Source organism: Corvus cornix, chromosome 17 (genome assembly GCF_000738735.6).
Source record: "Corvus cornix cornix isolate S_Up_H32 chromosome 17, ASM73873v5, whole genome shotgun sequence".
NCBI classification, from domain to species: domain Eukaryota; kingdom Metazoa; phylum Chordata; class Aves; order Passeriformes; family Corvidae; genus Corvus; species Corvus cornix.
Window position 1 is genome coordinate 7,244,639 of NC_046346.1, and position 24,845 is coordinate 7,269,483.

A 24,845-nucleotide genomic window follows, 5' to 3' on the forward strand; every position below is an offset into this window, starting at 1 on the left:
CTTAGGAGAGATTTGTCATAGCTCCAGTGACTCGACAGCAATCCAGCAAAGCAGGCGGAGATGGCAGGGGATCCTGGCACTCAACAGAGGAAGAATCCAGCCCAGGAGACGACAGGTAACACGGACACACAGTGTGCAGGAGACACTGCTGTGACATCAGTTCCAGGAAGGAATGTGGGGGTCACACAGCAAGGTGACTTCCACTTCATTTCCTCTGGCCAGGCTGAAGCACAAGAAAAGATCACACAGACTCTGCTGCACTGGAAGAGCCTAGAAGAGGCTCCTATACAGATGTGAGCAGCTCAGAGTAAAGTATGAAGTATCAGCCCCACCTGGAAATGCCTTACAGAGACCCCTGGAGCTGCAGACTGCATTTGTTAATGACTTGAACGCACCATGAAGTTGAATTTAATCAGCACATGGCTTCAGAAGCAGCCATTGAGTCTCCCAAGGGCAGAGGTGGGCTCCATCCCACAAATAATGTTGGTTTTCAGCTAGCTCCCATGCAGCACTTCTAATTAATAGATCATAAAGCAGTTTGCATGGAAGCAAACCCAGGCAGAGAGGAGATGGGATGAGCTGGGAGCCAGTGTCAGAAGCAGGAGCAGGACCAGAGCCTCTTTGAAGAAGAGGAGTTTCCATGCATTTCTAATCTTCCCAGCTAATTTATCTGACAGATGCAGGCCCTTACAGACACAGGGGGAACTGCAGGATCAGCTCATACACATGAACTGCCTTCACAGCATGGGTTCCTTGCCAAAGCAATATTTGTGCACATAATTAAGCCTTTCTTCAGACCAACTCTTAAACAGAATATGATTTGCAGTCCCAGTGGGACTGATCCATATATTCTGCTGGCCAAAAGATGGGATTTTCTTTTTGGTAGAGTACAACTGGGGAATCACAAGCACAGTTGCTGGAGAGCAAGCCTGATGTTCACACCTGGAGTCAGAAGTGTTTGGGGAAGGCAGAAGTTCTGCTGACATTAATAGTGTTGCATTGGTGCCTGTGGGGGATTTCAGCCCTGTGTGTGCTCTTGCCTGTGGGATATTTGCTCCCCAGATTGCCCCATTTTTAACAGGTTCATGTACCTATATTTCTGAAATGGGACTCCAGTGCTGAAGCTGGGAGGGGCTAAAATTCTCCGGAGTGGGAGACCAGTTCCTCTCACTTCAGAGGTTAATGAATGGAGTCATTAGGATAATTAATGTTTTACTGGTGAATTAGTCCCTCTCTGAAGCAGTTCTGCCTTTCCCTGTGCAGGGAGGCAGGGCCCTCTGAAGCTGTGACACATCCCTTGCTAAGGTGGCTGCCTTGTCCTGACAGCGCCTGCTCTTGGAACAGGTTCCTGCGCATCTGCCTCTGCAGCAGGGGACTTGTGTTCCTGCGGGAGGGAACCTCAAAGCCAAGAGCTGTGCTGGAGTTTGAGACACTCCAGGCTGCCAGCTGCTAGGATTAAGCTTTCCTCCAAACAGAATTAACACTTCCAGTTCTGACTTGGAGCACTTTGGCTGTCCCCGTCCTGAGCCTTTTTCATCACCACCCACCTACCAGCTCTGCCAAAAGGCCTCACTTTTCTTCTGAAGAACCATCTGTCCTTGTCCTTGAATCCCTTCTCCTTGAGATTTTCCTGCCTTCTCCATCCCCCAGTTTTACTCCAGCCCTGACCCTAAGTCTGTTTATTGATCCTAAGCCTGACTTGAATCACACTCCTTTTTTCAGGCCCTCTTTCTAAAGAGTATGACTGCAGCACTTCACTAAAGAGCGAATGCCCTTGTTGTTCTCTTGTTATTGGAAGTGTGAGAAAGTGTGTGGTGACCATGCCAAAAAAATCAGTAACCTTTCAGTGGCAGTTTGTAGAGCACAGTGAAACATTGCAAAAAGCTGCCGTCACACAAGGACTTTCTCCCTTGGCTGCAGGCACATTTGAACTGTGATATCCAGGGGGTGGAAAGCTGAGAGTGATTTCTCAACATTGTTCCTGAAATAATCCTGCTAAAGTCAAGAGGGCTCCTTGAACAGAGCCCCTGGAGTCCTACAGTGCTCAGAGTCACGGCAACATCTCTGTGCCCCACACAGAGGCTGAGGTGAAGAAAAGGCCCCTCTCCCCTTTGGGGTGAATTTGGCACCTCTCAAGATCACAGACTGTCATCCTGGTTTGGCACAAGGTATGAACCTCATCACTGAGAGTTTGTGGCAGAGTATTTTAGAGAAAGAATTTTGTATCAACACCTCAGATAGGATGAAGATATCCTGTAAAAGTATGTAAGCCTTGGGTTTTTCTGGTCAGCTCTTGTCAGAAGGAGAAAGCAGAATCGAAAATTTGACCTTTTTAGTGAAAAATGAATACTACAACATCTTGCTGTTTCACAGGTGGGAAAAACATAGAGGTAATTTAGAAATCTTGAAGTGTGGCAAAACAGGACTGCCATCCCTCAGCCTGTACTTCTGAAAAGCCATGGGACTGGGGGTCAGCTTCTCCCCTGCCTCACCCTGCCAGCATTCACCTCTGCCCTCAGCGCTCAGCCTTCAGTCCTCAAATCCCCTTTCCCCCTCCTGCCCCGGCTGCCTCGTCTCCTGACGTGTTTACGGCTGCCCCTCGGCCAGTCCCCTCCTCGGACACCCATCCATCTCCATGTGGCCTTTCCTCCTGTCTGTTTAAATGCCGCCTGTGATTTATGGCCCAGCAGCTCCCAAACACATCCCGGGTGTGTTATATGGCACTGGCGTAATGCAGACTCCCCTCAGCCATGGAGGAAGCAAATTTATTTATTTGCTAATTTATGCCTGGCTTTTGTTTTTTTTTTTTTTATTCCTCGGCATAATTCTGATTTTAATGTTCCATCAACACCACATCAATATCCTTTCACCGCCAGCAAGAGAAAACAAAAAGTAAATATTTCATTTCCCATTCCCTCCCCTCCTAAAAGGTTTAGCCAGAGCCGGCTCACCCGGCATGGCCCGGGGTGAGACAAATGGGAAGCGACTGTGGGCTGCCACAGGGGTGCTTTATGGGGAGGGCAGTGCCCACAAGTGTCAGGTTTCCAGCATAGTTGCTATCTATTGGTGCATGAGCAGAACAAATGCAAACATCTCCTGTATCAGGTTAAATTACTGGCCTGAGCTAATCTGAGGCTCCAATCCATTGCTAATTTATCAGTCTGCTGATGCCATTTGCTGCATGGAGCTCTATTCAGAGAGCACATCAAGGTGCTCCAGGAAAAGAGAATAAAAAAAAGAGAAAGGAGACAGAGAGAGGAAGAAGGGGAACGAAACGTTATGCAGAAAGTATTAAAAGGCTGAAAGAAATCTTTGGCCAGGGGCATTGACAAAATCTCTTGGCAGCTGGAGGGATTTATGTCCTGCTGGATCCAGGACATCTGCCACGAGTCTTTGCCTGACTGAGGAGCATCGAGATTCTCACAGAGCCTCATCGTGCTCCCCATGCTGAGATACAAACCCTGTAGTCCTGGGTGCTCTTCGCATATCCCTAGAACTGTGGGTCAGGGACAACTCAGTTCACTATCCCTGCATTTTTTGGAGAGAGGATAGAAAAACAGTGATTTTGCTAAAATCCCAGTGGAGTCCAGGTCTCCCAGAGTGCTGGAAACACAGAATAATGTTCCACTGATCCAACTGCCCCAGCACCTTTTCTTAGTCTGGAAAGAGATTTCTGGTCACTGGGCAGACCCTCAGCAGAGGAGACCTCTATGCACACACAGCCTGTGGATTATAAAACTCCAGCGACTCAAAAATGTCACTGCACTGGGATTATACCTTGGCCAGAGGCTTCCTGCACCCCTGTGTGTGCCACTGTGGTGCTGAGCAGTGCTGAAGCGGGGATCACAAACCATAACCCTTGATTCCTCCCTTCCCTGCTGAACACAGAGCAAAAGCCAGAGTCTCCTCTGGAAACCAGGTTCCTGCTCTGGAGCTACTCAAGATCATAGTTTGTTTTCCTCCAAAAAGAACTGTTGCAAGACAAATACCTCTCTGCAGACCATTGAAGTAGGTCACATTAGGCAGGGCTCTGGAGAGTCTGACACTTCCCCATCAGCAGCAAGCACTGCTCTGCTCACTTCTTTCCCTTTTCTCCCTCTCTCCCCCATCCCTCCTCTCCTTCCATTGCTCTAACTCTGCAAAAAGGGGACTCTGTGAAAGGGAAACATCTCAAGGAAAGCCCGTGCTCTGCTTTGGCAGCTGGAAGAATCAATGCTAACACGGCCCCTGACTGCAGACAGCGACTTGCACTGGCACAGCATCATCAGCCGGGCAAAATCCTGATGGGCTTGAGCAGAGCAAGTCAGAGCTGGACAGGGATGGAGCCCTGTGGGCCCCAGGGAGCAGGACTGGGGTATAAGGACTGTAGTATAAGGTCAAACATTATTTAAGAGACAGTCATCAGGCACTGGAGCATCCCAAGGGATTCTATTCACTGTTCTCCAGAGCTGCTGGACAGACACAAAGAGTCCTGCTGCCCGTGCCAAGGGGGGTGACCAGGGACACCCCAGCTGGGCTGCTGCCTTTCCTCAGACTTAAAGGATGATCCCATCTCCTCCATGAGGGCACTCCCAGCTCCAGCATCACTTCCAGCACTGCTGTCTGCCCCTTCTCCCTCCCAGTGCCATCTAATGGGATGCCTGAGCCAGGACTCCCAGTTTGTTTTCCAGTTGGGAGTGATCAGCACAGTGGCACCCTCAGGCAGCTGAAGGCTGTAATGCTGCAGGGATGTTACACCCCCCCAGCTGCCCCAGACAGACACAATGAGCATTAGTTAAACACAGGTACTCGTTTCAGTTCATAGATTAGCACCAGCCTCCCCTCAGCCCACAGGATGGTCAGATAAAGCAAAGTTTGTGTGATTAAATGATAAAATCTGAACATCACAGACTAAGCTGGCCCAGGCATGGAGTTATAACTGACCAGAAAAAGGCAACAGGAGATTTTTTTTTTTTTTTCTTCTCTTCCTTGGGCACTCTGCAGAGTTCAGGCAATAAACCCACTCTCCTCTCCCTGTAAGGGCTGTAACACAGTGGAGCCCCACTGCCTCCCTGCACCCAGCATTCCCATGGCATTCCTGATAAACAGAGGGTAATAGCAGGAATATCTAAGGGCTTTGAGCAATAGGAGAGAGTGATCCCAGAGCCAGCAGCTCTCAGGCTCTCCAGTGGGACAGAGACAAAAACCTCAGGACCTCCTGCCTGCAGGAGGGACCACAGCCCCAGCACTGTGTCCCACTCCCAGCAATCATCCAAAATCTATTTTGGGACTGTCTGGTCCTGAGCAGGGCTCTGCAGCTCCAGCCCTCGAGGAAATGCAACCAGGATTATACTAACAAAGAGCAAAATTAATTCACTGGCTTGATGCTGGCTGAATTTTGAAAGAATTTCATTCTGGATGTTTAGGAAGCTTCTGTCTCTTGCAGATGAGCTGCATGGATTGCCAAATGTATGTCCTCTCAGAGGGAAAAATGAGGTTTATTTCTGTTACAAACCTACAAGACTTATTTCAGTTTTACATACTTCCTTTCTAAATGGAAGCGTTTTAGAGGAAAAGAAAATACTTCAAAAATCCTTCCCAAAAAAGTGATTCTGAAAATGTTTTGATCTGATTGATCTATCAAGCAGTGGCTGAGGGAAAGGAAAAGATGACAGCTGCTCCTTTTGTTGCATGCTGTTCTGATTAGCCTCAAATAAGATGCTCCCTGTCACCCCTGGCCCTCCACGCAGGGAATGCACAGAGCTCTGTAGGCTCCACTGAGGACAGCCCGTGTGGGAGCAGTTCTCCTTCTGCTGGAGGGAAGAGATTTCTTTTTGCCCAGGACTGTTTGGAAAACCATGGTTGGATTTAAATTCAGAATAAAAATAATAAAAGTTTAGAGAAGGTTTAAGGGGTGTGGATATAAATATGCTGCTAGCAATAACTTTTCTTGCTTCTTTCCAGTGCTGTGAGATGCTTTTCTCTCTCACGAAGATTGTAGCAGAGTTCTATAAACTATGAACACCTGCAACCTTGTAGAACTATGTTTATGGTACAGTAGGAAAATATTTTGACAATGGATGTTTTAGGATTTTAGCCAATAACCCCAAGGGGTGCCTGATCCTTTGACCAATTAGACTATGAAGAAAAAAAGTTTATAAAAGTTGGAAAATAATTAAATAGATCAATCTTGCTGCACAATTCCTGCCTGCTGGATCTCTCTTCTCCTCCCTACCACTGCAGGATACAGCAACAAAGGGGTCTTTCCAAGGGCTCAAAGGTAGCTTTAGTTGTGATCAGCATTGTCTGTCTGGGAGCAGAATCAGGAGCATTCACACAGGGAAGAACTGTGGAGTTTCACAGAATCCCAGAATGGTTTGGGTTGGAAGGAACCTTAAAGCTCATCCCATTCCATCCCCTGCCACAGGCAGGGACACCTTCCGCTATCCCAGGCTGCTCCAAGCCCCATCCAACCTGGCCTTGGACATTTCCAGGGATCCAGGGGCAGCCACAGCTGCTCTGGGCACCCTGTGCCAGGGCCTCCCCACCCTCACAGGGAAGGATTTTTTTCCTAATATCCGACCTAATTCTGCCCTCCTTCAGTTTGAAGTCATTCCTTCTTGTCCCATCTCTCCAGGCTCTTGTAAAGAGTCTCTCTCCATCCTTCCCGTCAGCTCCCTTCCCAGCACCCATCTGCCTCTGGCCCTGTGTCTGCTTTGACATCTCTGCCTAACCTGCCATTGGTTCCAAGGACATTATTGATATTCCTTTCTCATATGAAAAAGCTGTGCCACAGCAGAGAGCCAAACCACCAAAGCCAGCAGGGTCCTCACCTGACTTAATGATGCAGAGCAGGTTCTCTGTGAGAGGCAAGAAGGATTTCTCCAAGGCTGTGGCTAAGCATGAGCCTGCACACACCTTTGATGGTGCTGCCTGATAGGGACTTCACATTCCCCTGCATCTTTGGGATCCTTACTGTGTGTTTGAAAGAATTTTTCTGTCACTGGGAGAACACAAAATCCTCTCCTAGATATTTCCAGGCAGTGAAGACTTCCTTTCCAAGCTCTCTTTTCTAGGCAGATGATCCAACTGCTGGGAGTTACAGATTATTTTTTGGTGCCAGAGGAGCTGAACAAAGGCCAGAATGGAAGAACTCAGCCACATTCCCCAGTGAGAAACAAGTTTGGCTCCAGCTCAAAACTCTGCTGCTCAGGTCCATCCATGGCGCTGAGGATAATCAGACAAGGAACTTGTTGGAATCTTAATTCAGAAAAAACCTGAGAGCCAGAGCTAATGGCTAAGTAATCCCCACATTAGACCTTTGACAAAGCTGAATGGGAGAACTGAGCTGCCAAACATTTCCAGTTAAATGCAACAGTCAGGTCAGCATCTGGGGTGAGGGCAGGGATGGGACAGAGGGCTGGGGGTCTCTGAGGGCAGCTGGGACAAGCAGCACTTCCAAGGCTGTGTTAAACACGGCCACAGCACAGTGAAATACGGTCCTTAGTGCTTCATCTTCACCTCTGTGCATCTCTTTTCCTGAGGACGGGGGTAGCTATTCCATATCAACCCTGGTTGCATGGAAAGGACTTTTCTTTGCTTCTTTTCCTTCTTTGTGCCTCCTCTATCCCCAGCCCCTCTGCTCCCACCCAGGAGCAGAGGGTGATTTGTTTGTTGGCTGGAATGAAACCCACTTAATGATGAAGTCCATGGCTAAAGCCTGTGGACATCAGGGCAGCCTTAATGAAATTTCTGTGCCTGAAACACATTAGTAGGCACGAGCTGAGACTGGAAAAAAGATTAGACTGCTGAAGAGCTGGCAGAGCTGGAGCTTTCAGAGTGAAAATCAGCAGAGAGAGCAAGGCAGAAAAAGGAGCCAGACACACAAGGGGCTGCTCTGGCTGTGCTAATGTCTTGTCTGCCTGAGCCACCAACCTTCCCCCATGCTCATGCCTGTCCTTTTCCCAAATCCCTTCTGATCTCTGGCTCTCCCTGTGGGCCTGGACAGCCCTTACACGCTCCAATGGGTCCCCTCCATCCTCACTGGCCTGCACCAGAGCTGGCAGAGGGGATGAGATCCTGTGATGATAAAGGCAATAACCTGCAGGTTGTTTTGTCAGACAGAGGAGCCAAGGCTCTGGGAGCTCTGTAGAGATTCCCTTGAAGGGAAGGCTTGCGTGCTTTTGCTTGATTTCCATTCCAATTCTGTCCTGGATTTTAGTCCATTTTACACTTGGGCAGCAGAGATGCCCAGGGGCCATGTTTCTGTGCAGAGAGGAGAAGGGAGGTCAGATACAGGGAAGCCCTCAGGCTGTGTTAATGTCTCCCTGAAGACAGGGAGCTGAGCAGATGGCATCTCAGAGCCCAGCAATGTGCTCACACCAGCAGCTTTTATGACCCTTCAGCTGATGACATCATGCAAGTCACCTCCCAAATTTACACCGGGCAGCCTGGGGACAGGGGAAGAGAACATGGCTGGGAAGTCCCTGCAGTGCAAGAAAAACTTCACTGCTTCGAGAGGAGCTGGCAGCTCCTCTCAGTCACTCAAAGCTTCAGAGCCAAGGCTGTGCACACTGGAACCAGGGAGCCAGCTGGGATTAGGAATGGGGCACCTTCCCTCCTGGACACCTCTGTCCAAGTGGCTCCAGAAATGCTTGGTGCAGTCAGACGTGGATCTGGGGGGTGATTTGCTGGGAGCTGGGTGGGAGAGGACTTCTCTGTCTGGTGCCACACAAGGAGGTGCCCCCTTCAGGGCATCAAGGCCTGCTGGCACAGCTGGCTTTGCCCAAATCACCCAGGGACCCTGAACTCCTGGGATTTGACACAGCCACAGGCTTCACTCTGGTAGCAACATTAACCCTGAGTATGGAGTGACAGGACAAGGGGAAATGGCATCTGACAGAGAACAGGTTTAGATTGGATATTAGGAAGAAATTCTTCCCTGTGAGGGTGGGCAGGCCCTGGCACAGGGTGCCCAGAGCAGCTGTAACTGCTCCTGGGTCTCTGGAAATGCCCAAGGCAAGGTTGGATGGGGCTTGGAGCAGCCTGGGATAGCGGAAGGTGTCCCTCGTTATGGCAGGGGGTGGAATGGGATGAGTTTTCCAACCCAAACCATTCTGGGATTCTGATTTGCACACTTTCTCTGTGCCTTGAAATGCGGCCATCAATCATAGCATTGAAAAACCCCTTTAAGTTCTGTTGCCTTTCTTTAAAAAGCAATGAATAATTATCAAACCATTGCAGCATTGGTCCTTCAGTTGCTCTATTTTTCTTTAATTCCTGGCTCTGACTGTCTCCCAGAAGACAAACGTTTGACTTTTCTGCTGTACCCTTTCAGATGCGTTACAGACCTGTGATCTTGTCTGTGCTCTTAATGGCTTTGTCAAGAGATCATTTCTGCTCAAGCCTGGTTAGTCTTAATAAAGATTAAATAAAGGCATAAATACATTTGTGGTTTCCTTTTTGCTGGGCTGTAATTTGACTAACAAGTTAAATTAATTTGCAAGCTAATAATTATTTGGTTAGAAGTCGATGGAAGGAAGTTTAAGTTGAAAATGGACTTTTCATGGAAATAAAAGAGGAACCAGTTTTTAGAAATATAAACTGAATGTGGGAAACAGGATGAGTGACATTTCAAAAATCCTTTCTCATTAACTGGCTTTAGCTTTCAGTATATGTCATTTTTATCCCCATTTGTAAAGCTAATATTTCTTTCTGTCACAACTGTTGGGCAGACAAATCCACAAAGCCAGAAAATGTTGGTGATGGAGTTACAAAAGCAGGGAGATCATCAGGAAGATAACAGTCCATTTTCAAAGCTTGAATCCCAGAATGAGTTACTTTCCCCTGTGATCTCCAAATTCACATCCAGGAAAACAATGTTCATGCTGTGCTGCTACAGAGCATTTTGTGGTCTAAATGGAGAGAGTGTTTTGGCACTCTGTTTTCATTTGTTAATTGACTCCTCTCTTACTTAAGATAGGAATTGGAATGGTTGGTGATAAATGGATTACACAGCGCTCTTTGTTTCAGCACAACGCCTGTGAAATAAATGCAAATTCCTCCCCACACCACCAGCAGCACTGCAGCAGGTAAATGTGTGCAGGGATCTGGGTGTTCCAGGGACCTGAAAGTCCTTTCATCTCTATCACTGGTGTTTAACTCAATAATTACCTGAAAATGTGAATAAATAACTCATGGAGCACAGTCCAGAATCCACCACTGATTTTCCTGCATGATTTACGTTAATTCAGTCTCTGTGAGGGCTCACTGAAGTCCCTCACTCTCACATATTTTGCTCATCAGGTCTGGCTTCAGCAGGAAGGATGGAGAGTCTCCAGTTTCTGCCCAGTGCCCAGGATCCTGCCTGCAAGGGAGATTTAACTGGTGGGACACGTATCCATACCCACTCTGGTGAGTGGGATTGAAGTTCTTCCTTTTCCCAGGGGAGCATTTCCACCAGGGGAGGCCTCAATAGCTTTTTCAAACAAAAAGAGGGAGCCTTGCACAACACTCTGGCCTGCACTCCCAAAGATTGCCAAAGAGGCCTTTGCACTCTCTAAACTTGACCAGAAATTCCCATTCTTTGGTCCTGCTCACAGGTTTCCTGTTTTAGCACTGGTATTTTAGATCCAAGTTCCAAAACACATAGTTCAGTTCACTTCAGGTGCTTAAAAAAACACGGATCTGTGCCTAACTCTGTCCTTTATACTGGTTCTGACCGTCAGAAGCCAGAAGGTGCTGGCAAGCTCTGCTGCAGCTCCATATGGTTGCTTTGTGGCTCCCTCTGCTCTTTAGAGGGGAAGGAAGACATGTTCTTGCTCCCATCCAGGCTCCATTGCCAGGCTCCGATCTTCCAAATTATCACCCTACAAAGAGACCTTTAACAAGGGCTGGCTTGTCCCCTCTGCTGGGTCTCCAGCAAGCATTTCTTCAGTGTCAGAGCTGCAACTCTGCATTTTTCTGCCTCCTCACATAGGATCTTTCTGCTTCTTACTCACTCCTTCCCCTCACTCCCCATCCCTCTCCTCTCTTTCAACTCATTCCATCATTTTCACTGAGGAAGATCTCTCCCGTGGTTTTTATTGCCAGCCCATGTTGTCCTGACATGAAAAGCTAATTCAAAAGGAGACAACTTCTTCAGAGGGAATTGAAGACTGCAGCCATATTCTCAGCTTTATGTGGGATCAGAAATTGACAGAAAAACATAAATCATAAGAACTAGAGCTGATTTGCAACAGGCAGAGCTTACAGTTCCTGGCACAACAGCAACAAATTGGAATTTGGCTTGTACTGAGTGAGAGCCCTTCTCACTGATCCCTCTAGACACCGATCACAGTGGGTAGCGAGAACCAGGCTTGGAGATGGACTGACAGATGTGAGTGGCAAGAAAAGGGCTGAGGTTGTGCCCCAGTTCACCTTACAGCCTCTGCTCAGAGAAACTGTATGCTAAAGATTCAAACACATTCCGCTTTTCCATCTTACTACTCATTGTTTTAACTCCACCAAAGGCTGAGTTCATGGGAAATGAAGTTTCCCCCTTGCTGTGCGTATTTCCAACTCCAATTTACTTTCCTCAATAAGTCTTTATAAAAAACCAACAACAACAAATCCATCTCCAAATAAACTTTGCAGAACAAATAAACAAGGAAAGTCCTTGTTGCTTCCACCAGCGACTGCACAGGACTGATGGAGAGATGAGACAATGCTGTAACTCCCTGAGGGATGGCTGATGTGACAGCAGAAGCCAGGCAGAAGGAAGCAGAAGTGGTGTTGAGAAAAAAGAGAGAGGTTTCTGCAGACAGGAGGGGGCCTCATGTCGATGCTCAGACTTGCCCTTGCCAACACAAAAGGAGATGCAAGAGCCCTGGAGCTCTCAGCTCACACCAGAGCAAAACTGCAGGCAGGGCTGTGAAATCCCTGAGGACAGAAGGAAGAGACACTTGCCTGCAAAGAGCTTCACTGCACCCCTTGGAGCCTGGGTGAAGGTGGAAGAGCTTCTGAAGGTGCCATCTGGCTGACAACTGCTCTGGCACTTGAGTTGGCATTTAAATTCAGGGGAAACTTAGGCAAAGTCTCAGGCACCACGTTCTCCCTCCTCCCACATTTCATGACGCCCCACAGCTGAGCCTGGGGAACGAGCCCTGCTGACCCCATCCCCTCCCTGTAGCTGATCCCAGACGCACCCAGGAAGAGGTTTGGCCCCTAAATGAATTCTGCCTGTGGTAGGCAAAGTCCTGAGAAGCTGTAATTTGTCATTCACCACAGCTGCTGCTGCAGACACAAAGCCTGGCCCACAGGCTCAGCTGAACCTTCTCCCCTTCTCCTGGGATCTCACCATCCCTTTCCTTTCTCTAGCACCTGAAGTTAAATAAAAATGGTAGGAACAAACACTGGGAAAAAATACCTCTAGTCAGATCAATGGATTTCATTTTTACAGCAGTCTTAAAAGTTTCCTTTCTCTTTAACAGCATTTGTTTTGATTTTCTTTTGGTTTTCATCATAATAAAGTTACAACCTGAAAGAAGGGGATAAAAAACCAACTTTCAAGCAGGGTTTTTCTTGGTTTCTTTTCTCACTTAAAGCTGCCGCAATATTTAGAGTTGCTAAAATGAGGAAAAATTGCCCTTTTATTCTCACAGAAAGCCTGTTTCAAAGAATCAGCATTTTTCAATGAAAAATGGTTTGTTGAAATTTCCCAACAAGTGCTTTTCCTGAGAGCACTGAGCATAGTCCTGCTAATGCTTGCTTTCTGTATGGAGGGTGTGGATCCCCCTCAGCCCTCACAGGAGGTGTTTGTGGGTATCAGGTCAGATAAAGGCTACTTGAGATTTGGAGCAGGATTTCTGTCTTGGACATCCCATTTTCCAGACACTTCTGCAGATGTAACCTATTATTATAATCTTTTTCACTTTTCCCCCTTTCCCAAACATTGTTTTTTACCTGCAGCAGGCGAGGCAGCCCTGTGTCCCAAATCCCAGCAGGGATGCTGTGCTCCTGCAGTGCATTTCTCCTGGAGATGCGAGCTATCCTCCTGGGTGTAGAATGGAACAGACACCCCCCCTCTTTCTTCCAGCTCTGACAAGAGCCTCTGCATGGTCAGACTTTTCCAAAACAAAGTGCAGACCTGTCCTTGAGGCTGTGAGGGTCACTCGACCTGGTAGCTGCTGTGGGAGCTCCTAACTCAAGCTAAAATCCTCCTTTTTGGGGTTTGGATAACCATGCAAGGTTGGAGTGGCCAGGGCACATCTTCCCTGCAGGATGATCCATACCACTGTCCATTTTAAAGTGCTGGAGTGTTGAAAAGAACGGGATTGAATCCTTGGAACATCCTGGCTCCCTGGCCCCGGCCCTGCCTCCTGCCTCCACGAGCGGCTGCTGGCAGAAGATGGAGCCGGTCTGCAAAATGAGCATCTCCATGGAGATAAGCTGGGAGCACAAGAAGGTCAGAGCCAAAGCATCAGGAGCAGCAGAGGAGTTCTTCAAACTTCATTTCCTTCCAGAGAAATCACTTGATGGAGATTTGTTGAACGTGACACCTGGCTGCCTCGCGTTGCCGGCTCGAACAAGGAGACAAAAGAGGGAGCTAATTGTTTCCAATGCATTCAAGTTTAATATGGTGCATTTTTAATTAGGGCTGGAAAGGGGAAGGGAATCAATTACCTCTCTCAGGGGCAGACACCACTGGAAGGTGATGCCGTGTGGAGAAAAGGAATTGTGGCATGATGCTGAGGCTCCCTGATGGAGAGAGACCAGGGTGCTCCTTGTGTGCCAGGTGCTCTTGGTGGCTCCAGGGAGGCTTGCCACGAAGTGGCACTGTGACACCATCCATGAGGACAAGAGCAAGGGGAAGTGCTGCTGAACCACCCTGCCTTGGGGTGCGCTTGTGCTTGGGGGAACTTTACAACCCTATGGGATCATCTGCTCTGGAGAAGGAGATAAAGACACTTCAGAGCTCTGTGAACATCCTTTCCCACATCTCTGGTGGGATCTAGTCCCCTTCAAGACATCCTATTCCTTAACTGAGCAGGATTGTGGTAGCCCATTAACTGGTAGGTGCTTGGTGCCCTGTCATGGGGGAGAGGAAAACAAAGGCACTTTCATGGATGGGATGCAGATCTCTGGAGAATTCTGTGCCTGTAGATCCATGCCAGGGAGCTGGAATTGAAGGGCTGCCAGTGAACAAACACAGCAATCCCAAGGACTCTCAGAGAAGCAAATCCCCATGGCACAGTGTTGAGACAAGCACACAGAGCGAGGAGCTGCTATTGCTGAAAACTTATGTTCAGATTGCTCAGCAGAGCGAAGCTGAAGTCTCCAAGGAGCTCAATTTCATGCCTTTAATGAGAATTTTATTTCCTACAGGAAGGAGCCAAAGTCCTTCAATTCAGTGTAATATTTTGCAAGAGCAGATGGGTCTCAGGATCCTTCATTCTCAGAACCCTCAGACTCAGTCTTTGCCAGGCAGAAATCACAGCCCCTCCATGTCCTTCAGCAGGACACTTTGGGAGGGGTTGAATTTATTCTCCTTGGTTCTGAGTGACTTCGGTGCCTATTGACATCCACACCACAGAGATTTCTCTGCAAGGCCTAAGGGGACCGATTCATCTGGCTGAAAATAAGATCAGTATCACCATCTGAGGGGCCCTACAACCTCCTAATACCTGCATGGTATCCCTACGGCTATCTGGAGTACCTGATGTTTCCCAAAACATACTGGACACCTCTTCTTAACCAGCTGAAAACAACCAGTGCTTGGCCAGTTTGATGCAAAAAACTTGTTCAGTTGTTATATGGGACAAGGGCTCTACAGTGCTGCAGTTTGAGGATGGAAATGATCTCCTAGAATTAATTTGGGACATTTTGCTTTTGAAGTTGGAGCTACACTAATATATGGCACTGTAAAACCAGAAAGAATAAAACATAAACAGCATCCATTAAAATAAAATAAAATAAAATACAAAGTGAGTGCTAAAGAAATAGATGCAATGGTGAAATTCACCTTACACATGTAAGATTGACCTCAGGCCTTCACTGCCAGGCAGAATTGAATTCTTTTTCACTTTGTGTCTTTCTGTTTCTCTGTGTTTTCTCAATGAATCTCTGCAAGATGCTGTTTATGGATGAAATGCAGCATGCTTCTTGAAAGATTTATTAATCAGAACTGCCAAATTCATAATTACTTTCTGGGCACTGAAATTGTTTGGCCTTATCAAATAAATGAGAATAACCACTGATTATTGTTTTTGGAGAAAGGAGTAGCTGGTAACAAGGAGAAAAACATGCACATATGAGAAAGAGAAAGATAATACAAATGGTCAGAGATGTGTTCATGGAGAAGTTTGAGTGGTCAAATGACTCATCTGTCTGAAAAAAGAAACCTAATTTTCATAATATGAGGCACTCAAGCAGTCAGTAGTGCTTTCACTCCAGCACGATGGATGGACTTCATTTGTTTCCCTGATCCTCTTCTGCCACTGCCTTTTTATGGTGCAGAGGTAGCTGGATTTTCCCTCTGTTGCTTTGAGTTCAAAAATAGGAACTTCTGTTCAACAGAAATTACTGACATTTAATGCCAGTGAGAAACTTGTAAAGACCTCGAGATTTTAAATTTTTCCACTTCTGGGGCAGAACAGCCACACCTGATACACAGATGCAGCCCTACAAGTTTTTTAGGAGTGCTTAGGGGCTTTTTCCACTGGCCCTGAGATTTTTGAAAGGTATAAAAACATGTGAACTTGTGATTAGAAACTCTCACCACACCCAGAAAATCCAGCCAGCTGTTCCAGGAAACCTCATCCACAGGTATGGGACACCCAGCCTGGAGTGGAAGAAGTTTCACAGCCTTCAAAAAAGGAAGATGTTTGTGCCCACCTGCTTTTTGGACATGGGAATGGACATCTGTCTTTACTGCCATGACTTCAGTTGCTCTTCAGGAAGAGGGGTAAGAGCCAGGTGCTGTTCTGGGGGCTGCAGCCCCCAGCGCTTGGCTCTCTGTGCTCTTGCAGGACCCTGCAGTGCTCCAGGGGGAGCAGGGTTAAACTCTCTTTCAGGCTGCTGGCTTGGGGATTCCTCTCTTTCCCACTTCCCAGCTTTTGCAGATTTTTCCCCTCCTCTCTTCCTGTGATGATTCGTGGGGGGAAAGTACAATTCTAAAATGAATAATTGATATTCTTTCAAAGCTATCTCCTTTACTCTACTTGTTCTCTTAATTTACTTGGTTTATAGCAACTGATGACAGAAGCCTATTGTTTTGCTGAAACATTAACTTCACAAAGTCATTCCGCTCCCATCTGCAGCACTAAAATTAATGATTCCCTCTGCAACATCTGTTTAATTAACTATCGGCACCATAGAAGAGGCATCCAAATACCCCAGCGACTAAATCAGCCTCAAATTAGGGAAATACGATGTTAAATTGTATCAGAGAGAAGCAGAGATTATCCTTTGGAGTACTGACACTCATTAGCCACCAGCCACTCCATGTATCTTTTCCATGAAGAAGTGTCAGCAGCTCTTTGCCATAAAGTTTGCATTTAAGGACTCCTTTTCAGTAGTCATGGGGAAGGGGAGGGGTTGGAGGGATGGGGGCGAGCTGAAGCCAGTGCTCCATCCTCTGTATTGACGGATCTGCTGCTGGGATGAAAGATAAAGGTAAAACTGTGCTGCCACTGGGCGTTGCCATCGTGCTCTTGGAGTCTCATGCCAGTTCCCAAATGCCTGACCATTCCCTGCAAAGACAGCAGGACTCGCTGAAAAAGCTGCCACTGAGAGCAGGAACGTCCAGGGCTACTGCTGGAGGCTCCAGACTCTTGGATACCCAGGAAGAGAGAGATGGGAGAAGGCAGCTCTAAGGGAGGAAGAGGGGAGGATAAGAGATTTGGATTTCCAGTCTCTGAAGTCCCTGGGGGTAAACAGGTTCCTGGCAGACCCCACTGCTGATGTAGCTGCATGGCCAAATTTGTATGGGCAAGGCACAAAATAAGGGGCTGATCAAAGAGTTTTTGGGGGGTTTTTTTGACTCTTTTTCCCTACTTTGAACTCCCCCTTGTGTTGCTGTGGCAACAAATGCAGCGTGAAATTGCAAGTTTGCAAAACATACTCAGTCAGCAGCAGCAGCAAAGCAGCTCCAACAAAGGCAAGGGAGCAGCAGCAAGGTGGGAGATGGGCAGGGAGGGGACCTGGATCCCACCACAGAGAGAGAGGAGAGGAGAGGAGAGGAGAGGAGAGGAGAGGAGAGGAGAGGAGAGGAGAGGAGAGGAGAGGAGAGGAGAGGAGAGGAGAGGAGAGGAGAGGAGAGGAGAGGAGAGGAGAGGAGAGGAGAGGAGAGGAGAGGAGAGGAGAGGAGAGGAGAGGAGAGGAGAGGAGAGGAGAGAGGAGAGGAGAGGAGAGGAGAGGAGAGGAGAGGAGAGGAGAGGAGAGGAGAGGAGAGGAGAGGAGAGGGTTGGGTGGCTGTGGAGGGACAAGGTGGGCAGGGGAGGGCGGGTGGCAGTAAAAGGGAGGTGGTGTAGCTCAGATTCCTGCTCTGTAGTTATTAAAATACACATCTCCACCCACACAGTCTGCTGCCTATCCAGAGGTGTTACCTCGGATGAACTCTCTCCAAAAAGGGAACCCTCTGGGGATTTTCACCACTTCCCAGCGAACTTGGGAAGCATTAGGTTGTTCACTTTAAAGAATGAGCCTGAGCTCCTGGAAGCACTGAAATAACTCTGAGGTTATTCTCTAATGCATGAGCTCAGGTCAGGAAAGTGCATCCACCGAGGCCTCTGGGGTGAGATTTTTCAAAAGCACACCAAGCCCGAGGCTCAGTGCCCACAAGGGCCAGATTTTCATCAGAGCTCAGTTCCCATTTAGGCAGCTAATTAATCTTTGCAAACACCTCAAAGTATCTAAACTACATCTGCAGCTGTGATGTTGCCCTGAAGAATGGCTGTGGCTAAACTAAAACTTCTCAGTTTAAAAATCCATTCACTCCCTCTTTGGAAGGGTGTCTGCTGCCTTTTTTGACAAAACTGAAATTTCTGATTGTTGTTTTTTGGCTTAAAGAATCAATGCACATCAGAAAGTCTGGTCTGAAATCTCACCTTTACCTTGTCCTCAAATCAAACATAAACTTAAGCACCAGGGAGGAGTTGAATTTGGCTCCTTTAAACCCATATGACCAATTTAAATGTAGCGTGTTGGCACACTGGGCACATCTATAAATGATGAATAAATTTCAAGGGGAGCAAGGAAAAACAGGATAAATGAGGCTGCTGTGAGACAACAAGCAGAAATACCACCCTTGATTCAAGAGGAACTGAAGTCAATAGACATTATTTCTCCTATACAAGATCTGTGTCACCCTCAATGTTCACTGAGATAAGCAGATTCTAGCCCTTTCCTTCTCATCTTTTCCCAAACATCCTGGTTGTCTCTGTGTCTTGACATTGTCTCTCAGTGGACAGCTCAAACCCCACCAGTAACTCAGGGTTTTTGAAGGTTCCTTTCCACAGTCCTGCATTCTCTTGTCTCCCAGCAAAGATGCAGTTGTTGATTTGGCTTAGTTTAAGGACAGACAGGGGGTTTGTGTCTCCATGGAAGACAGTCCTGAACATTTCTTTTAATGAACTTTCAAAGTGGATTTGTCAAACCTTGTTCAAGTTTAAGATGAGTCTATATAATTCATGGTGAGAATGTTTAAGACCGTTGCAAGAAGTTTTGACTTGTTTGCTTTAAAAATTAATTCAAACTAACACACTCAGGCCCCCCTTTGTAGCCACGTCCTGTGGATGCTTCTTGCTCAGGACAGAATTGCAGATGAGTGACCCAGTTAATAAAACCCTGCCTTGTTGAAAGAGGCTCCTGCGTGGCTCCAGCAGGAGGAAGAGTTTCTTCCCACGTGACAAATATCTCCATTTGTGACATCCCCACACTTCAGCATGCAGGGAAGCAGAGCCAGGAGCTGCTTTCCCAGCGCTCATGGGCTGAGGTTATTGGCAGAACTCTACTGACAGAGCATGTAGAGAATGTACCAAACCACATTTAAAAGTGTGACATGAAATTCAAAAGCAGCCAGGGGAATTACAATGCTCTGGAGCAGGATAAGATGCTAAAGGAGCATGAAACACATGTTATGCTTAATGTGATTTCTTTTTTTTTTTTCTAAGACTGTTTCCTTTCCAAGCTTGCCAAGGAGTACATGGAGCTGTCAGAGTACAACCTCAGACATGAGCAGTCATGGCAGGAGTGGTGAGGTGGATCCAGAGGCAGAGCCAGGCCAGTTTATGCCTCCCCTAGATAAGGGAGTCAGGTGAGCACTGGCTGTGACACAGCACACAGAAACCACTCCACATAGAGAGAATAAGGAACAGAAGTGTTATTCCATGTGCAGAGGATCTCCAGCCCTGGATATTACTGGTAATGCAGTGAGAAGGAAGACAGGGAGGTTGAAGGCTTCAGGTGAGAGAGTGTCCCTGGAATAACCAGTGCTGGGAAATGAGGGATCAATATTTATTTGGTAAAATGGCACATGGCTCTGAAACGCAGTAGATGGGGAAAGAGACATTGTTTGGATGATGGCCCAGAGAAGCCAGCAGGGACTGGATTGTCACTGTGATTGGATCTGCACACACACCCAGGAGAGCAAAGGCACTGCCATGTTATATTTATAATTTTAAACAGATTGGATGAAATAATAGTGGGAGAAGATATAAGGGAAAAAGGTGTCCCAGGACTACATAATAGATCAGTGCCAGAGCTGGGAATTGATTTCTGAGACTCACAGTCCTCAGCCCATTATAATAAAACCCACTGAACACGAGGAGTCTCTCTCTTTGCTATTATCCTCAAGGTTTGGATTTATGTATTTATTTATTTACCAAACACAGAGGAATGACAAACAGAATGAGAAACACAGAGCGCTCAAGAAAGCTCATAAAGTCCTTTTCATATCTTTAATCAATCATGACTAGTGTGTCTCCCATCCATTTTTTTCAGTTTAAAATAGAATAAAGATGTCCCCTCACATCATAATCTGTCTCCAGGCAGCTGTGCTCCTTACATCAGCACAATGACCCAAACTACAGGGCTGTATTAACAGATAGCATCTAGGCTTTAATGGAGTTCAGCCGCTGGGATTAGCTCCCTGGAATGGAGTTTGGGCTGCCAGGCACTGCACACAACTGCGAGCACATTACAAGTTATAGGCATCAATTCTTTCTAAGTGAGAAACCATTCCAAATTCAAAACACTTCAGACCTAATAACAGGAAATTATCTTGATGGATTCCCTTCAACAGGTAAAAAAAAGGAGATGAGGAGAGAGGGTCAGGCGTCCGATCAAAACAAAATCATATCTGTGCTTTTTTCTCTAGTTCAGAGCAAAGCAGGAGTTTGGATTTAGATGTCAGGGAGAGAACAAATTGTGGAAATGTAGGGTGGAATGAGAAAGAAAGTTTGTAAACTACATTTGCAAGGAGAAAAGGAAATTTTGCCTGCCTATTTGGGTCACTGTGTACCAGAAGTGTCAGTCTGACCCAGGAGGGACTTCTCTAAGAATCCTGAAAAGTCCCTTGCAGCTCCTTAGGGTATTTTTCCAAATGGAGTCAGGAGTTAATTTTCATAGAATTATAGGATAATAAACTGATTTGTGTTGGAAGGAACCTTAAAGCTCATCCTATCCCACCCCCTGCCATGGGCAAGGACACCTTCCACTATCCCAGGTTGCTCCAAGCCCTGTCCAACCTGGCCTTGGACACTTCCAGGGATGAGGCAACCACAGCTTCTCTGGGCACTCTGAGCCAGACCTCACCACCTTTTTTTTCCCTTAGCTTTCATATTTCAAGGATGTCCAATGTGGGCATCCTTAATGAGACCTGACTTTTCAGATCAGAAGACACTCAATGCTTCATGAAAAGCAGGTCCTTTTTAAAAGTGTCTTTGCTCAAGTACACACTGGGAGTGCACTCTCCAAAAGTGTTCACAGTGTCTGAAAATATTGTCCATTTGCCCCTTTAATCGCTGCCAATGATCCAGGGCTAGAAAACCCTGGAGGAGAAGAGGAAGGGTCAGAGTTCCAGTGATGAACGCTGGCAAGCTGAGTCACTGATGAGTTGCGTCCTATAATCCATCATTTTTAAACCTTGCTTGTCCAAGAGCTTTCTGTGATGTCAAGCTGAGTCATTTCTGCCCATGAAACACGGAGGAAGGGAGAACCTTATTTCATCTCCTGGCACTGTGGCCATGCACCAATCCTGCTGCTGCCCCATTTTCTCCACGTCTGTCCCACTCATCCCCAGCATGTGCATTGGCCAAGCCACCATCTGATATCCTTGAGAGAACAAAGCTTCCCCAAGCCAGCAAAAGAGTCCCCTAAGGAAAAAGAACTGAAAACAAATTGAAAGCAAGACAGACAAACCAAAAGGCAGATTTTCCTTTCAGCATATTTTTGGAAGAGGAGGGGAAGGAAGTCCCTTGTGGGCAGAAACCTGCACTGCCATTGGATTTCCAGCTCAAGTCAGAAGCCCAGGGAAAAGACAGCTCTTCACCAGTGGTCAGGAGGGACTGCAAACACAACAAAGCTTCTTGTAGACAAACAGCACAGGGGAGTCACCAGGGACTAGCTCATTAGTCACACAGCGTTTGCACATGCTGATGGCTGAAGGCAAAATACGACCTTAGGTTCCATTATCACACCAAACAATGTCTGTTGTTGCAAGGGGAGAACAAGGCAGAGCAAATGTACTGCATGAGATGTGAAGGACAGGGCTTTGATGGTGACAAGATGTTACAGCAGCTGCAAAGGGGGATGTCCTTGCTTATCATCTCTGGCAGGGTGGTGGCTCAGACCTGGGACGGTGCCAGGTACTGGAGAAGGGCACTCTGGAATAAACCTGGTCTTCTCCAAAGAGCTTTAACCCTAAATATCTAAAATCTCCCAGTGGGTGAATATCAACAGACAAGACAGACCAAGGAGGAGTGTGATGATACTAATGTTGTTGGATATCAAATTCTTCATGAAAAAATCAAAGCAGAAACTATCACAGACTATGGGGAGAGAGGAGTGTTTCGCAAAGAGCAAAGCACCCAGTCCACTAAGAACTGAGAGTGTTCTCAAAGTCCCTGAAAATGCTCTCTCCCCACCCACGCAAGGTGACATTTGTCTTCACACGGCAGGTGAGCCCTGAGTACTGTTGTATCCAGAAAAGAGAGTGACTGAAGCAGTGGGAAAGGCTGGGTGCTGGAAACCTTCATAAAGATCAACTTCATGGGCAGCCCTGTTGTCTTTTTCTGGTTTCACATATCACCTGGATAAGTCTTCCAGCACTCAAAAAGAAGTTAAAGTGCTAAACATCCTATGGCTTTCCATGAGATGACCCAAACCTTCTTTTTGTCTGAGGAAAGCAAGGGCACTTTTTATACTTGAAATCAGATCTAGAGTAAGATTTCTTGAAGGGACCAAGGTTGCTATATCAGATGAGTTTGGGTCTGCTGACCAGATCAGCAGGGCTCTGTTTAGGTCTCTGAGGGCTGCAGATGTGAAGTCCTCCAACACACATTCAGCCCCTCCATTTTCTTTCTTAAGAATAAATACGTCAATATAATAAAGAGAGAAGTTATAAATACAGGTTTAACCTCATGGAATGAATCCCAAAGCGCCAAGGATGGATTTGTGAAGACTTCTTGAAAGTTTTCTCATCAGTAACATTTGCATGTCTCTTCTTCTGAGTCTTGACATATTTTACATCTCTTTTGAGGGCTTGAAACATAGGAAGAACAGATTTAATGGGAAGCAGTGGCCTCCTGCTTCCAGGAAGATATTGTTAGGGTTGGCTGAAATGAAGAAGGTTCATCAGCATGTTCTCAGAGCTTCTTGCTGTGGCACTGAGGAAGATTTAGCATGTTCTGATATCCATTTCCTTCCCAGCTCTAATCTTCACACCCACCTCCTGCATGCTAAATGAACATTGCAGCACTTCATAATGGAGACAGGAAATTAATTCCTCATAAAGGGCGTTTTTTTTTCTTCCTACCCCTCTTATTAAGACTCCTCAGCCCTGTCAACAGCCAACTGAGCTTCCACAAGTCATAAAGGTGCATTTCTGCAGTCTCATTTCCTCAAGTCTCCTGCTTGATGAATTATGCCCATTAATAACCTTCCCATTGGAAGAGCAGCTGCTGGGATTCACAGGACCTTGTTGGATGGTGTAACCCCGACCTTTAGCAAGGGCACTCTGGAAAATGCAGGCACGAAGCAGAGGGGCTGATGATCTGAATCTGCTCTGCTCAGTCCCTATTAGAGGCAGCAGTTAGAGAAAAAAGACCCTCCCTGGTCTTGACCAAGGATTCCCATGGGAACTTTCAGAGCTGGACCACCCTCCTGAACAACATCTGAAACAAAGTCTTTGATCCTGGAGTCTGGTGTAACTTTTATCATTTCCACATCTTTTGCACCCACTAAGGCCATGCATCCATGTCTCCAGGGTACAGGATGTCCAGAACAAGGTTTTAAGAGGAAAAAGTTCATGGAGTTGTCTAAAAATAGCCTTTCCTTGACAAATAAATTAACCAAGAAGTGTAAAATCCCTATGTTTTTTATTACAATTTTTCTCTCCAACCCATAATCTGTTGGGAAATATTTTTTTTTTGGTGGATGTGACTAATCTTTAATTATAAAGAATATAATTTTAAAGTGATCATTAGAATGGACCGAGCTGCATCGAAGTGACAGATCTGGTTTAGAATTGTGCTGTTTCACCCAGGTTTGAGCTCAGCAGTGTCAGACAAGTGGAGATGATGTTTAGTGAGATGGATGCTAAAACAGCAGGCAAAATTCTGTGAAATGAAAATGGATCATCTCCATGTGATATGGATTTGGAAGAAACCAGGGTGAGAATTTGGAGCTGGTATCAGAAGCTGGAGGGCAGTGGAAAAGAAACACACAGATTGCATCCTCAATTTTGGTAGAAACCTTAAAAAAACGTAATTCATGTAGCTCTCAAAAATAAAAGCACAAGACCAATTCGATGATCTCAAAACTAGAGAAAATATCCCAGGAACACGATGTTTGGAGCTTCCCTCAGTTCCCTTTGCAAAATGGTATGTAACATTTAATTTTGATTTTTCACATACCTACACCATGTAAGCTACAGAACAGCAGCATAACGTGGCTCTTCACAGGATTTTAAAGCTTTTCTAGCAGGCCTAGATGAAATGTTCTGTAGAAAAGTACAGTTACGCTGTGGTTGCCTAGCAAATGTCTCTGAGAAAGTGTATCTGTTTAAAGAGAAAAACAAATTAAGTATAAACCATCTGCAAGGCCATGCTCCCTGGGGACAGTAGATTTCTGTAAGACTCAGAGGGCAAAATTGTCAAAATCTCTTGTTAAAATAGAGGCAGCACATCACAGCCACGGACACCAGAGATATTAAAGTGAAAAACCCTGCTAGTTCTGGCTCAAAGTCAGAAATAACTGAGTGCTTCGAGATCTCTTGACCCCAGGGAGTTATTAGTAACATTTTTAAAGTCATCTTTAATGTTATGTGTCTTTTGTTTTCAGTATCTTAAGAAATTACACCCCAAAGGGGAATGGACTCCTCAGTTCTGTGCCAGTCCCTGAAATACGAGGTTGGTGTCTCTAACTCCAGAACCAAATCTGCGTGTCCAAGAAGGGAAATACACTCTGTGTCTGCCTCCTAATGGCTATTAAACTGTCTTTGGCAAGGGATTAATGGACTGGTTTGGCTTTTCAAGCTCTTGCTTCTATTGCTGAAATATTTCTTTAAAATCTTTCAAATTCCCTCCTTCCTTCCAAAATCTTCTCCCACCTATTAATAAAAGAGACAAGTTGGCAACTTGGAGTCTCTGATGTCGTGGCCTCTGCTT

General features: G+C 46.4%; 1 long non-coding RNA gene across 1 annotated transcript; it reads left to right on the forward strand.

Moving 5' to 3' along the window:
- The first annotated feature begins 1,990 nt into the window (after positions 1-1,990).
- On the forward strand, positions 1,991-24,820 carry LOC109950977. The gene is made up of 3 exons (XR_002273374.1): positions 1,991-2,168; positions 10,285-10,392; positions 24,520-24,820. It is a non-coding gene; the product is annotated as an uncharacterized LOC109950977 (long non-coding RNA).
- The last annotated feature ends 25 nt before the right edge of the window (positions 24,821-24,845 follow it).